Here is a 14,158-nt window from a genome sequence, read left to right on the forward strand (position 1 = left end):
TGTAACTGTACCCCAAATTTGCATTTGTCTCTTACAGATGAATATTGTCCATCTTCTGTGAGCTTTCCCTAGTGCTGTGGGGTGGACTTATCTCCTATTGAATTCCTCTAGCAAATTCCCCACAATTACTGACAAATACTTCCAGTTCACTTCTGTTTCCTAGAGTTAATTCATCTTTTCTCACTTTCAACAAATCTTTGGTTCTTTGCTGAGAAAATCCAGGTCATATCAGTTACCTATTGCTGTATAATAACCACCCCAAAAATTTAGTGGCTTCAGATAACCACCATTTAATTTGCCTGTGATTCCGTGGGTTGGTTTGCCAGGGCTCAGCTAGAAAAGCCTGTCTCTTCTCCCTGTGTTGGCAGCTTTGCTTGGTCAGGTGGCTACAAACTGGGCTGGAGGATCCAAAATGGCTTCCTTCACACACCTGATCCCTCAGCTGGGCTAGCCGGGATACTGAGGCCTCTCTTGCCTCGTGGTCTTTCATCTGTTACACCCTCCCTCCTATTGTGGTCTTTCATCCTTCAGAACATCATACTCTCTACCTGGTCTCTCTTGCAGGATAGCCAAATTTATTTATACGGTAGGTGGATATTCTAAGCAAGCAAAAGCCAAAATCTGCCTCTCAAGCCCTAGGCCCAGAAATAGTGCATATAACTTCTCTCACCTTCTAGCAACCAAAGCAATTCTCAGGCCAGAGATTACTCAAGGGAAGGGGAAATATTCTCTATCTTTGGGTGGAAGAGCAACAACCATGTATAAGAATGGGAGGAATTATAAGTAACCATCTTTGCAGATAATTGACCACAATTATCATACTGTAAGGTCTAGAAATGTAAACATGAGGGAAAGCTACATATAGGAGTTTAGAATATATTAAATCATATTATCCAAATAATCGGGGAAACTGATCTATCGTTAGCCATTAGGAAAGAGAAATCCAGTTACACTGAAGAATACAATGTGATAAATAAAAACTTCAAGAACTGTAGGAAATATTTACTTTTTCTCAGGATGTGGAAGAGATTAAATGTAAAATGAAAAGAAACAAAAGATAAAAATAAACTGACTGGTCTGACAGATCTTGCCACATACAGGCTTTAAAAATGGATACCAAAACTTGTGTTCTGCCTCGGCTTAAGATGAGGAAATATACGAATCTATGTTGCTCCCCCCATAACAATGAGTAGGGGAAAAAGCTAGATAACTTATAAAAGTTGAGCTTATCAGAGATTACATAGCAACCAAATGAACTGAATTCTAAAGAGTGACAGAACCACTAAGGAGAGATGGACCAAAAGAAGTTTCTCCTTGGGCAAAATATGGAAGGAAAAGTCAGCCGCCATAATAGGTGGTAGGAAGAAGACAGCCAAAATTTTAGTAAGTTCCTAAAAGTCAATTAAGGGCTAACATGACAACTTACAACACCTGGAAGCCCCAGACCTGCAGGGAGTCCACACTCACGTGCACCTTCTTTGTCACGGACTTCCACTGGTGTTCATGAGAGAGATTTGGCCCAGGGCAAGAGAGGTGAGAGAGCCCCCTTCAGTGGCACTGAGCATGAAACCACGCCCGCTATCTTGGAACTTTCTTGGATACAAAGCAAATCTTCTAAGCAAAGGGAGGGGCAGGAAACCTTTCTATCCTGAAGCCTCAAAGATTCACTGCCTCAGTGAGAGAAACAAAAGCCATCAGCTACTGAAGGATCGACAGAAATCCCTCCTGCCCACACTCATAAGCAAAGGTAAACTTCTGCTGAGTGAGGGGGTAGAAGCACAAGACGTCTTCCCCTGAGGTAGGGGCAACTCCTGTCCAGAACTAGGAGAAGGGCAGTAACATTCCTGCCCAGTCTCAGGCAATAGTATAGCGTTGTTGAGGAAGAAATAGAAGCAAAACCTCTTTACTTCTGGAGGGAGAGACAGGAAAATCCGTCCTACCCAAGAACCCCCTTTCCTTCCACAGATACGAGGTAGAGTTTGGATGTCACAGTGGAGAGGCAAGAATGTGAGCAAAGCCCCATCCCCAAGTTGCAGGTACATCATGCCTGCCTAAGACTGAGACTGGAACAGAACAGAGAACTCCCCTGCCCACCACAAGTCTTGCATGAAGTAAAGAGAAATAATTTATCACTGGGAGAGAGACAAGAGCATAGAGAGAGAACTCTTGATGATGTCACACAGGACTTGCTGAAAGCTTCGGTTGGAGCTGTCACACTGAGAAAACCCTCCAGCACTTCAGGGTCCACACAAGGGACTAGGTTGTGGGGCCCACCACTGAAGGAATTTAAAGTCTCCGTGCACTTAAGGCAATGAGCACAGCAAAGCCCAATCAGCTTGATAATCAACTAGACTGACTCCACCTGCCACACTAAGAATCTGGAAGAAAAACTTATTAAAGGGAATATGTACTATTTACCTCAATCCCTACTGTTAGATATAGCCAATGTCCAGTATTCAAATAAGAATGCTGAAAGAAGGAAGGGAGGGAAGGAGAAAAGAGGGAAGAGGGGCAGGAGGAAAGAGGGAGACAGAGACAGAGAGAAAAGAAGGAAGGAAGAAGGGAAGGAGGAAAGAAAGAAAGAGAGAGAGAGGGAGGGAGAAAGAGAGGAAGGAAGAGAGAGAGAGAGAGAGAGAAAGAAGAGATACAGCAGTCAACAGAACCAGATCCAAAGATTAGATTCATGTGAGAAATATCAGATAAGGAATTTTTTAAACTATGATTACTATGTTAAAATATCTAGTGGAAAAAGTAGACAACATGTATGGACAGATGGGAAAGTATAAAAAAGAAATAAACAGAAATGCTAGGGTGGAAATAAACTATATAATATCAGAAATAAAGACTCCTTTCCTGAGCTTACCAGCAGATGTGGCGCTAAAGATAAAAGATTCAGTGAACTTGAAGATGGGTCACAGAAATTATCAAAACAAAACAAAAGAAAAAAATAGTTTTAAAAAGTACAATATAGCATGCCAGAGCTGTCAGAAAGATCAAATGGTTGAACATATATGCAACTGCAGTCCCAGAAAAAGAAAAGAGAAAGAACAGAGCAGAAGAGATATTTGAAAAGATAATGCGGGGGCAAATGTTCCAATTTTAAGGAAAGAAACCAAACCACAGACTGAAGAATCTTAGTGAACACCAAGTAAGTTAAAAACAAACAAAGAGACACAAGATATATCACAGCCAAACTATTCAAAACTAACATAAAGAGAAAACTTATGGCAGCACAAAAATAAGTATTACATATAGAAAAGCTAAGATAAGAATAATAACACATGTCTTGCAAAAAGTGTGCAAACCAGTTTAAAGATGGGGCAACATCTTTAAAGTTTTGGGGGAAAAGTCAACAGAGAACTACTAAAGTCAACAAAATTATCTTTCAAAACTAAAGGACCTATAAGTCTTTTTGTTTTTCAGGTACACAAGGACTGAGAGAATTCATTGCTAGTATGTCTATATTATAAGAAAGGTTAACAGATGTTATTCTGGTAGGAAAACAATACAATCAGATGAAAATTTGGATCTATACAAAGAAATGAAGAGCAGCAGAAAGAGAAAACATAAAAATCATGTCTTTTACTATTTATAACCTTCTTAAAGAATGGTTGGTTGTTTAAATCAAAAATGCTAACTATGTATTGTGTCATTTATAACATATGTAGAAGTGTGATGCCAATATCATGAAGAATAGAAAGGAGGAAATGGAAATATTGTAAGATTTTTATGATATACTATAAGTGGTATGATATTAGCAAATAGAGTGTGGTAAGTTAAAGACGTATATTGTAAACAGAGGAGTAACCACAAAATATACAAAAAGATGTAATAAGCCAACAATGGAGATATTATAGAATATATTTAATAAATTAATGGAAAATAATCCAGAAAAAAGGAAAAAAGATAAGATAAAAATCAAATAGCAAGATAGTAGCCTCAAATACTATATCAATAATTAAATTAATTATTAAGAGAAATTATCACTCCAGTGCAGCATGTTCATAGTGTGGGAGGCCATGCATTTGTGGGGACAAAGTGTATATGGGAATTCTCTGTACTTTCTGATCAGTTTTGCTGTGAACCTAAAATTGCTCTCAAAAGCATACTGTTAAAAAATAATAATAAAGGGGCAGTATATAATAACAATTGGTAAATAAATCAAGACAAGTTAATACTCCTAAATATGTGGGCACCTAATACCAGAGACTCAAAATATATGAAGCAAAAACAGGTAGAAATAAAAAGAGAAATAGAGAAATCCACAATTACAATTAGAGCCTTCAAAACAACTCCCTCAGGAACTGATAGAACAAGCATAAAATAAATAAATGAGGAGAGAGAAGATCTGAACATTATCAACAATCTTGACCTAATTGACATTTAGAGAAGAAAACTGCACCCAGCAACAACAGAATGCACATTATTATTTAAGAGTATATTATCCACAAAGGTAAAACATGTTGTGCCACAAAACAAATCTTAAAAACTTTAAACGAATTGAAATCATACAAAATATATCTTCTAAACTACATGGGAATTAAACTAGAAATAAATGAGAGAAAGATAATTTGTCTATGGTCAAAACAGAAATCACAGGGAAAATTAGAAAAATAAATTGAGTTGAATGAATATGAAAATATAAAATATCAACATTTGTACAATGCAATTAAAGCAGTACTTAGAAGGATATTTATAGCAATAAATGTTTATACTAGAAAATAATAAAGATTCAAACCAACGCTCTAGGCTTCCCTCTTGGAAACTACAAAAAGAAAAGCAAATTAAGCACAAAGTAAGCAGATGAAAAGAGTAACAAAAATAAGAGCAAAAATCAAAGAAAGAGAAAACGATAAGCAATCAAAAACTCAATGAAACTAAAAACTGTTTAAGAGATCAAAGCAAATATTGATCAAAAAACGTAGAAATAAGGTGTAATTTAACAATACCAGGGGTGAAAGAGTGCATATCACTACAGAATTTATATTCTTTAAAAGATTAATAAGGGAATATTACCAAAAAGTTTATGTTAAGAAATTTGAGTAACGTACGTGAAATGGACAAATTTTTTGATCGACACTACTACTAAGGTCACTCAAGAAGAAATAGCTCCATTTCCATCAAAGAAATTCATTTCATCATTTAAAATCTTCTCACACAGAAAACTCTAGGCCCAGATGGCTGCACCAGTGAATTCCACGAAACAATAAAAATTAATACATAATAATAACAATTGTACAAAAAGTAGAAAAGGAGAGAACACTCCTCAACTCATTTTATGAGGCCAGCATTCCCTTTTTGCTAAAACTAAACAAAGATATTACAAAAATGAATAAAACAAAACATAAACAAAGCAATATCTCCTGTTAAGACAGAGATATACATCTCTTGCAAAATATTAGCATACTGAATCCATCAATACATAAAATAGATAACAGGACAAATTAGAGTTCATCTTAGGAATGCAAAGTTGGTTCAATATTGACAAACTCAATATACCAGACTGTTTAAGCAAAGTAAAAAAGAAAAAAATATCAATAGATGAAGAAAAAACACTCAACAAAATTCAATGTCTACTCATTATAAAAATTTTCAGCAAACCGGGAATAGACAGAAATTCCTCAACTTGATAGAGGACATCTGTGAAAAACCTACAAGAAGCATCATTCTTGATGGTGAATGACTGAATGTAATCCTCCTAAGATGAAGGAAAAACCATGTCTATTCTCACTAATCTTATTTAACATTGTATTGATGTTTCTACCACTTTAGTAAAACAAGAAAAACAAATAGAGTTATATTGATTGGAAGAGAAGATATAAAACACCTTTACAAAATACATGATCATTTACGTGTACATGGAAAACCCCAAAGAATTTACAAAGAACTACCAGAACTAATACATGAGTTTAGGAATGTTGGAGGATGAAAATGTAATATAGTGCATTTCTATATATGCCAATGAACAGTTAGAAATTGAAATGAAAGTAGCATCAAGAGTCGCATCAAGAGTCGCAATAATGTCGAAATCAAGAAATGTTTAGGAACAATTTTGACAAAAGATGTATAATATCTGTATGCTAAAAACTACAAAACATGAATGTAAGAAGCCAAATTTTAAAAACAAGTTACATAAATGGAAAAGTATGATATATTCATTGATCAGTATTATCAAGATGTCGTTTCTAATCAAGCCGTACAATGAACACAGTTCCAGTCAAAATCTTTCCAGGGTTTTGGAGGAAATTGACAAACTGATTCAAAAATTTATATGGAAATGCCAAAGACTTAGAACAATAAATGTAATTTTAAGAATAAAAACAAAGTTGGAGGACACACAATACATATTTCAAGCCTTTCCATAATTAAGACTCTGTGGTATTAACAAGATAACAAGCATATATATTAATGGAACAAAATATTTATTTTGTAGTTATTTTTGGATAAATTTCATTCCTATTTCTTTGAAAAATAATTCACTTCTGATTCAGCTATTGATCTCAACTCTCTCCTTTACTCAGCTGATTTACATAATTGTCTTCCTCCTTGTGAGTGTCTTCTCTCCTGTTTCCACAGAAATTCCTGCCTTTTGGGGGATTTTCTGAAGCTTTTTTGCTAAACCCAGTGACTGCATTCTCTCTAAACTTATTTTCTCTGATTATCTGAGAAAGTAAACAGAATTTACCACCTCCTCCTTTTTAAAACTCTCTTCTTTTCAGCTTCTGATACCACATTTTTCTGTTGCTCTTAATTGTTGACTTCTCTTTTCCTGTCTCATTTGATGACTCTTCTTTCTCCTCACTTTCCTAGTTTTGGTCATTTCCCAACAGAATTCAACCCTCTGCTCACCTTTCTCTACATTCTTTCTTTCAATTCAGTTTCTATATCTTTAATCATCACTCCTGTGTGAAGGGCTCTCAAATCCTCACATCCAGCCTAAACTCCTTTTGCAAAATTCAGTCCCTATTTTCACAGTCACCTATTTTCACAGTGTTTATAAACATCTTCATACGGATACCCTCTCCACTCTTTATATGTTCCAAATAAGCTTATCATTATCTTATAATCACATACTCTTAATTTCTTTATATAGATTGCTCTCACTCTTACTCTCTTTTTATCTTGGTTAATAAGACCACAATTTTCTCAGCTTTGAAAAGTGGAGGGGAATCTCCATCTATTCCTAGACTAATCAATAACCAATTCCTACTGATCCTTCTTGAACAGTCTTCACCTTTATTTTCTTCCCTTTCTAATCAAGCCTCCAACTCTGTCATTTTCTCACTCAGAGAACTCCAGTTGCAATCGTTTCATACTACCTCACTTATTTTTTGTGTCTCCAAATATAATACTACTCAGAACACAAACATTTCATATTTCAGCCTCATCCTGTGTCTATATTCATGTCCTTATCATTCCCAAGTAAAAATCTTTTTTCATATTGTTCTCTTAACTATACCTAGTTTAATTAAATAATATTTTCTCTGTGTAAGATACTACGTTACATGCTGACGATAAAAGAGAAATTCTGAGCCTATTAAAAAGCTCTGAAAAGGGAGACAGACAAGAAAACAAATAGCTATAGTGAAATGTAGTAGGCAATATAAAAGTAATATGAATAAGTCCTTTAGCAATACAAATGAGGGGTAATCAGATCTTTATAAAAGGTGGGAAAAGATACAAAGAGGAGATAACATCTGAGAGCAGATGATAGAGCAGTGATGTGAGCAGAAAGTGACATGTGCAGAGGCTTGGAGGTATAACAACCCATGATGTATCTAGACAAGACAGAGTCCAGTGTATCCAGAGTGACCTTCTCTCATGCCTGCTGACCACGGTGTACCTGTCCTCCCAGGTCCAACTGCAAATCTCTTTCATGCCCACATTCTAGTTCATGCTGACTCCCGCCTCCCTCTGTAAATTCTTATGGATGACTTATTTCACTTTTATATTTTTAAGGCTTTGGCCATAAAGTATTTTGATTAACCATAACCTATGCTGTTGTGGTAGTGGTACTTTCGGGTGTTCCCCATCAGATTATGAGGCTCCAGAGGTCAAGAATAATGATTTACATATCTCCTTTTCCTCCTCCTTCTCCCTCTTCTTCCTGCCTTATTGCCAGGTACGTAAATTCTCGCTGAAAATTGTTTTACGTAGACTTTCTATAGCTGGAGAATGGGGTTGCTTAGATGTTATTAACTCCAGTGGTTTTCAACCGTGGCTTCTCCTTAGTATCGCTTGGATAGCTTTTGACAAATATTGATTCCTCTAATGTCTGAACCTCACCACCTGTCCAATTAAATCTTTAATCTTGGAAGAGAAACAGACCATCAATATGTCTATACATCTGTATATCTCTGTATACGTAATGTATGTATAGTCCATATCTACAATTACATATGAGTCTGATGGGACTCATTGATATATTCTTTTTTGGATGGAGAACTTAAAGCCAAAGGGGGTGAGGTAGCTTGATCCAGGTCACCCAATTTGAGGTAAAGCTTGAAGCTGACCATCTGACTCCTGGTCAGAAACTTTGATTTATTCCCTCCTGTTTCTGAAGAACAAACTCTGTCCTCTTCTTGAATGAGACAATTGAATTATCCTTATTTCTATGGTCCTTAGAAACATGACACCTACCCAAAGGAAGATGACAGTGTGTGACATTGTTTGGTGTTGAGGGCTCTCCTCCCTGACCTGCCAGGTTGTCTTTACTGAGGCAATTTTTGGGTCTGTGAAAAGCTCAGATATGAAGAACTACTAAAGTCGATCCTACTTTAAAAATAAAAGAACAAAGGTATAAATCTATGGGGAAAAGTTTATTGAAGGAAGTCTATCTTAAATGATACAAATGTAGCTCCAAAGTTGCACAGGGAAGCTGGGAACAGGCTGAAATTTCTCCAGCATGTCACACAGCTCTGCCCAGGCCAAGCCAAGGCAACAAGGGTATCCTTCACATGACACTTGAGTAGCGCTGATAAACCATAGCAGGTGGGAGCAATGTGAGCAGATGGAAATGGGGCCATGAGATGGAGGTGCTTTCTTCTGTTTTTTATACTCATGTGTTTGTTCTCCTTAAGGACTTTGAATGCCAAGTCCCATGTTGCCACCCTGTTTTTTTTAAATCATGAGAAGCGGAACATTCAGGATTGTATCTCTCTAAATCTCATCGTAAACTACCTGACTTTTTTTTCTTTTACCCTCTTTGATGCATTGTCTAATATATTTCAATTCCCAAACATCCCTTCCTTGTGAAATTCTTTATTTTCCTGGAGAAGTCATTGCTTAATGCCTCAAAAGTCTGCAATTTCTCAACCTTATTTCCTCCTTGGTTCACAGCGGTTGAGAAGGTTTCTTTTAAGTTCTCCCTTTACAAGAAAAACTGGAAATAGTAAAATGCTCTGTGGTATTTTTTTTTTCTTTAACTGAAGTAAATACGCCCTTAGGGAGGTAGGTATTGATCTGTTGTCTTCTTTTAACGTGCTATAATTTCATAGACAATGATCGAAAGTAAAAAACACCAATAAGGCCTTATTTATTTGCCCTAAAAGAGAAATGAAAAGGAATGAGTTATTGAAAATGTGTATGCATAAGAGCTTTATAATTTTGGGGCTTGGAAATTGTTTTTGCACTGAAATACGAATATATTTCTGAGCTTTGTGCTGGAGGATATAGCTTCAAATAAAATATTGAAGACAATTTCTGAACACCCGGCCCGTGAGTGGCCACAAAGCTGTCTAACCATCCACACCAATCTCCTCTTCAACAAGAGGTAAAGGCTAAAACCTGAGGAAAACTCCACTGATGCCTCAGCCAGTAGCAATAAAGACCTACAATGTATTTAGAAGCAGGAGCAGCAATCAGCTAAGTATTGGAGTTTAGAATTCCTGCTGGGATGGATATTGGATTTAAATTTAGACCAAATAAAGAAGCAGCTCTCAAAAGAGTGTCCAATTTAGAAAACTACTTCAGGTGTCATCAACAATTGAAACGCTACCAGAAAGAAATGCCTACAGAAAAACTGACATTTTCTCCTTTCAGTTGGAAAGTTTCTTTGAACTTGATTTCCTCCATCATTTGTCCACTGTTTTTTAAAATATACAGCAGGAGAGTAAGTTTTATCCCACTATCTGCTCATATGTAAATTCACCTTGTTTTTATACGACATTGGACTTTGAGTTTTCAAGTTGTTTAAGTTGAGAAGCTCTGAAAAATAAATGTATTTGTTACTGTTATCAATTATTAACAGATATCATTATACTATTTGGGGAATATTCTGAAGATTCTGATTTGATCAGGTTCTGAAAATGTAACAGATCTGGGTTCAAGTATTGACTGAACTGCCTGAAAATCTTGTGAAAATACCATACTCTTCTAAGCATGAGTTTCTTCATCTATGTGTTAGGACTACTTAGGGTACTAAAATCATACAGTTGTTGTGGTTTCATTAACTGAAACCATCAGTTTAGATGATTAATGGCTAACATGTAGTCAGCACTCAATGGAGGATGATGATTACAGCTAATTTTAGTTAACTAATAAAAAAATAACATCACTAGATTGTAATTGGATCAAGCTTACAATACAAGCATCTCTTTATTCCTCGTTATTTTAAAAAATAATACAATAAACCTGATTTCCCCGATGTTAATCTACCATATCAAGATAAATACTGAAAGCAGAAATATCAATCTGAACTTTATTTAAGGACCTCAAGCTATAATCAATCAACAAGTATGTGAAGTACATTTACAGCTACCAGCCCTGGACTTTGATAGATCAGGCAAGTGAAATTACAGGATATTGATTTAAGCAAAACACTCTCAATATAGCCTCCTTTTATAGCCTTTGTCTAAATTACTGCACTTGGGAGTATATTTATGACTCCTGAATAACTCTACTGGTAGAAATGATTGTTTCTTGTTGTCTCACTAGAGTACAGTAATTAGTTTTGTGCAATAGTATAATGTTCCCAGGGTTGTTCAGTAAAAATTGTCTCTGTGACTTGGATAAAATCAAATACACAAAAATATCGCCTTACAGTTTTGTGTGACACAAAGTTGGAAGATACAGCCAACATAAGACACAACAGAATCAAAACTCCAAATAATCTCACCAGACTGGAGCAGTGACATTTAAGAGAACAAATACAAAGTATAACATTCTGATTCAAAAATAGTCACTGAATAGATACAGGATGGTAGGAATAAATTTAAGCAAATTTCCCAAACAGAAATCCAAGAAATACTACGGTTACCCAAGATGATAATGCAGCCCTCCCTGCACCGCAGCTGTGCATTGTCATTTTCCTCCTACCTCTGAGTTTTATACTAACACACCTCCATCTAAATGAATAAATGAATATTTGTAAGTAAATAATTAAGCAGTTGAAGCCAAAACACAGAAAGTAAACCAAAAGTAAATATCTATTCTGACTCCTCTGTTCTCTATCTTCCATTAATGACATCAGCACTTACACACATCTTTACCATCACTCAATTTAGAAACATCCTTGACCCTTTCTCTGTTACTTCTCAATCCACTTATTCACAAATAGTTAGCAAACAGCTTCCTCTTCTTGGTTCCATCTGCCCAAGTTTTAATTTTAATTTTGGCTCCAATCCTGATTCTTTTGGGGGCTCCTACTGTCTAACTTGATATTCTATCACCACTCTCTCCCTTGTAGCAATCTTTGTTATACCTCTTCTTTCTAAAATGCACACAGAATCCTAGCGTTTCTGTGCTTAAAATTCTTGCATAAATATCTATAACCTAGACAATTAAGTCAAAATGCTTTTTACCTAGCATAGAAGGCCCCTTTTAACCTCATTCACGGCCATCTATCCCCATGTTCAATCATGTTGAACCATTCACATATTTCCCACAAAATTCCAAGCTTTCACAGATCAGCGCCTTTTGCCTACTCCTATTTTTGCCTAGAATGACCCTCATTTCCTATTTTTTACTTTTTCATGCTTCAGATCCAAAGGCAGAAATCAAATCTGTATAGGAAAATTAGCTGATCTATCCTCTGCTTCCTGTTCGATTTCTATGCTTTGTCTTATGAGTATTAATTTATATGCCTCTTTGTCGACAATATTGAACATTTTAAAGCTATATATCACAATGTTGTATCCTCATCTTCTATAGATTAACTGACATATTGGAGATATCTAATATATATTTGAGAAATTAATGCATTAATTGAACCACAGGGCATATCTGATAATTCAGATAAAGTGATTCATCAAGCTGAATTGTAAAATTCGGAGCTTGTAGTTGATCACATAATTTCCACACTATAATCCTGTGGAGTAATTTGTTTCGAGTAAAGAAAGAAAGACTCAGATACACTTTGGTGAAGAATGCTTATGACTAGGTCCTTAATATGCTTTTTTTCTTGGCATCTGATTTTTCCCCTGAATTCTAACTCCCACAGTGGAAAGACTTGACCTAATTTTAAAGAAATCCCAGAAGAATCAGTAGTTGCTAACTTTGTGGCAGATGGTTCAGAAAAAATTGATCAATATGTGTATATTCTGTCACGAAACTGCAGGCACATTTCCAAGATAGGAATGCAAATGGCCACAATTTCACCCACGACTTATTCCCATTCTTGATCAAATAATTGCTCGGGAAATACTATTTTTAATTGAACAAGTGATTCATGTCTCTGGAGTACAGAACATGCATTCCACATATGGCAAATAACCAGCTGGTGATAGCTCAGAAAGTATGCTAGTTAGGATCTCTATCAGAGCTGAGTGTTCCAGTCCTGAAATGGCATTACATTTACTCAGCTTTTCTTAAGCAAATTTCTAGAAAAATTCTCTGAAAGGTACATAAATTGATTTGCTGTTGGAAAAATTCCTTATTTGGGGCCTTATAATTTTAATTCTCTAAATGGCAATCTCCCAAGAAATAGATCGTCTCACCCAATGGCAGCAAAACCATTGGACTGGTTGGTTTCCAAGGATACTGAAAAGAAAGTAGACTCATTTTCAAATCAAGCCTTTGCCTAAAAATAATAGAAAATGGTAGAGAGAAGGAATTCACCAATTAACTGCATTTACCACAGCAGCCTATTTAGAAAGTGAGGCTGTTGGATTATAAATTTTCAAAGGAACTTGATGCCTTGTAACGGTGAGTTTGAGCATCAACTTGCTGTGTATCTTGTTTTATGATCATATCAGGAATTTCCTCTTTGAAGACCACTATTTTAAATAAGGTGAACCTGTTAGGAAGGAGGAATTACAACTGGGGTTATAAAGAGGAGGGAGACTAAACTGCAGCTAATTACACCGCTACTCATCCTGATTTGGTTTTCACTGACTTGAACCCTGCCCAGCCATTGATCCTGGTGCAGAACTGTCTGAACCACACTCTGAGGGAAGGCTCACAAAAAATAATTGAAGAGTAAACTTTCTGCCCAGGCCAATTGGGTAAATTGCCTTTGTGCTTTTCCATGACTTTCTTTTGCCAGATGGAATACTTGGCACTCAAGACAGTGGCATTGGACCAGATTTGGGAGCAATGGGGTTTTTGAAAATGATTTATTTTTTCCCTCTACAGACAGTTACTCTGGCACAGATGGCTTCTCTGAATGATGAGCCCAGAGTCTTTTCCATCATATTTTGCCGTTGTAAAAATCTGTCTGCTGTAGTTTCTCTTTTTGCTCTGTGTATCCAAGAGAATATGTAAGATAATTTAGAATGAAGATCACATTTTGGTACCTGACACGTATAAACCCAAGGCCTTCAGAGATGGCTCTGTGACTGTGATAAGCTGAAATACTTCTTTCCCTTCCACTTCTGTTCCTACTGTGAAATTCCATCTTCAACAAATAATGTTAATTGGGGGAAAAATCGACTAGAGAAGGATGGAAAATTATAGCTGTCTTTCTCTAAACTAATAAGCAAGCTTAGATTGTTATATGAATGCTTAGTACTTACCGTTTCTTTAGTAAAGTAAGATTTCTTTACTCTATGCTCTACACTCAAGCATAACATACTCCCTCCACATAAATCACATGTGGGACATAGCAATTAATGTTATTTCGGTGGGGAGTAGAGGTGGTAGTGATGCATTCCTTGACATTATTGACAAAGTAGAAATTATAGAATAATATGCCTGGCACAGGACACTCCCAGAGGGAGCC

The sequence above is a fragment of the Equus przewalskii genome, chromosome 10 (assembly GCF_037783145.1).
Source record: "Equus przewalskii isolate Varuska chromosome 10, EquPr2, whole genome shotgun sequence".
NCBI classification, from domain to species: Eukaryota; Metazoa; Chordata; class Mammalia; order Perissodactyla; family Equidae; genus Equus; species Equus przewalskii.